This window comes from Miscanthus floridulus, chromosome 3 (assembly GCF_019320115.1).
Source record: "Miscanthus floridulus cultivar M001 chromosome 3, ASM1932011v1, whole genome shotgun sequence".
NCBI lineage: Eukaryota > Viridiplantae > Streptophyta > Magnoliopsida > Poales > Poaceae > Miscanthus > Miscanthus floridulus.
In genome coordinates this window covers 62,151,507-62,154,096 of record NC_089582.1, presented here as the reverse complement: position 1 = coordinate 62,154,096, position 2,590 = coordinate 62,151,507, and the positions used below count along the sequence as shown (strand labels likewise).

The 2,590-nt window shown below is 60.8% G+C and overlaps 1 pseudogene; it reads left to right on the top strand.

Annotated features, from left to right (window-relative positions):
• Positions 1-467: 467 nt before the first annotated feature.
• On the top strand, positions 468-2,136 carry LOC136545859 (uncharacterized; annotated as a pseudogene).
• Positions 2,137-2,590: the final 454 nt, after the last annotated feature.

Here is a 2,590-nt window from a genome sequence, read left to right as displayed (position 1 = left end):
CATTTTCAGATTTTCTCACGCAGAGTACAGGGACATACTGTAGGAGGACTGGACTGGTATCCAAGCTCGCACTGTGAATGAAACGGGGAAAAGACAAACAAAAACGGCCTCACCACGCGAGCCCATTGAATTCCCCTACGCAGCGGCAGCATCTTTTCCCCTTGGAGCACGAGAGCAGAGCGCTCCCCACTCCCCAGCCGTTGAATTAGGGCCTTGGAGCTCCTTGGAGCACGCAGCGGCAGCATCTTTTCAGCAGTTTATTTTATTCATATTTATTTTCATAGCTCATAAATTAGAATCTGAATTAGGGCATGTTTAGATTCCAAAAAACCAAATACAAACGAAAATGCTACGGTAGCCAAAAATCCAGAATTTTTTTTTATCTAAACGGGGCCTTAGAACCACCGCTCGGAGAAACGCTGAGCCGTACCAAACAGGGCATTCTCACGCTGCTGCAGCTAGTAGGACTCCTACTAGGAGAGGACTGCCACAGAGGAGACGAGAGGAGTCCTGGCCCTGGCCCTGGCCTCCAGAGTCCAGGCCCCTCCGGCCTCCAGCTCCAACCAGAAAAGCCAGCAGCTCACAGACACGCAGCGCCTTTTCGACACGTTTCCTTCCCAACCTCCTCGGGCGGCTCTTGCCTGGCTCTTGGTAGTTGCCGAGGTGAGGTGAGTTGAGGTCGACGCTCCTCCACTCCTGCGTGCGTGCGTGCGACTCTGTCGTCCCGTCTCCTCCTCGCCTTCCCTTTCCTTGGTTCCCTTGCCTGCCCCGAGCAAGGGCAGACAGACGCAATGCGAGACTTCTCCTGCTTCGGCGACGCCGCCGTCACCCTGGCCGCCGGTGCCGCTGGCGGCGGCGGGGGAGGAGGAGGCGCCGGCGGCGCGCTCGACCGCTGGCTCCAGGCGGCCACGGCCAGCGACTACAGGGTCGCGCTGTCGTCGCGCAAGGAGCTCCGGATCAAGGTCACCTGGACGCGGGGCGTCGCCGCCGGGGCGGCGGCGGCGGGCGCGGCTGGGGGGCCGACCGGGATCGCGCTGGCCATCGACGACGGGTCGTCCCTGGCGCCTCCTACGCTGGCGGCGGCGGCGCTGATCGGCACGCCGCGCCGGACGGCCCCGGCAACCGCGCCCGCGCCCGTGCCCCGCGCAGCACTTCCTGCAGAAGAAGCGCGGGACGCGGTCCTTCGTCACCGACGCCGGCACGGCGGTGTCCGTCTACTGGGACACGTCGGAGGCCAAGTACTACCCCGCGGGCGCGGCGGAGCCCTCCCGCGACTACCACCTCGCCGTCGTCGCGGACGGCGAGCTCGCGCTGCTGCTCGGCGGCGGCGGCGGCGAGGCGGCGCGCGACGTCCGGCGCCGCTTCGTTCCCGCGCCGCGCCGCGCGCTGCTCAGCCGCCGCGAGCAGGTCCGCGGGCCCTTCTTCTCCTCGTCGTCCCCTTCTCCTCCTGCTGCCGCCGCGCAGGCGGCGCAGCTGGTCCACACGACGCGCTGCAGGTTCCGCGACGACGGCGCCGAGCACGAGGTCACGGTCGCGTGCCGCGTGGACGAGTGGGGGTCCAGGGACGGCGAGGTGGCCGTCAGCGTCGATGGCAAGAAGGTGGTGGAGGCGCGCCGGGTCAAGTGGAACTTCCGCGGCAACCGGACCGCCGTGCTGGGCGACGGCGCCGTCGTCGAGGTCATGTGGGACGTGCACGACTGGTGGTTCGCTGGCGTGTCCGGCGGCGGCGGCGCGCAGTTCATGGTCAAGGCGCGCGGGGCGGCTGACGGCGGCCGGGTGTGGATGGACGAGGAGATGGCCAACAAGGGCCACCCACCCGCCGGCTTCTTCCTGCACCTACAGTGCTACCGCCGGTGACCGGCCGGCCGGCCGGCTGGCCGGGTCAGCATTCTTGCCGCCCTGTGTCCCTTTCCTTCACAGCTCCCTCTCTCTCCTCTGTCAGCACATTATTCCAGTGGTACTGTTCCTGACGTTGATAGTTCTGCTGCTTGTTTAAGAATTGATGTAACGATGGTTCAGCGGCCTGTTCGCTAGGTCGTCGTAAATTTTTAGTCAGAATTTTTTTTTTTCTAACACCAAATCAGCTGCAGACTTGTTGACTTGTTGAAGAATTAACAATCGAGAGGAGAAATTAAAAGGAAACCATCTCAATCAGACAATCGCTCAGCCTGATGGTTGGTTCGTATCGTTGTTGGTTCGTGAAAAAATACTGCTGACTGATTTGTGTGAGAGAAAAATATTATTTCAATTAAAAATTTACGATCGTGACAAGCCACAGCCAAACGAACAGGCCGGCTATCGCCATCGTCAAATTAAAATACGTACTGAATTGATGAACAATAAATGGATCAAGAATGGTCGTTGTTTCAGTTTCTTGTGCATCTCTTGCTCGTTGCGTTTCTTCGGAAGTTCGGAATGATCGATGAATTGAATTGTGGTGAGCGCCGAGCGCGAGGAGATCCATGTCTACAACGAGCACGCTGCAATCCCGCAGCTGAGACGCAGCCTGGCCCTGGCCATGGCCCTCCTTTTGAGCAGAAGAGGACCCTGTTGGTAACTTGTTTGCACCTGCAGCTGCTGCTCCTGTCCT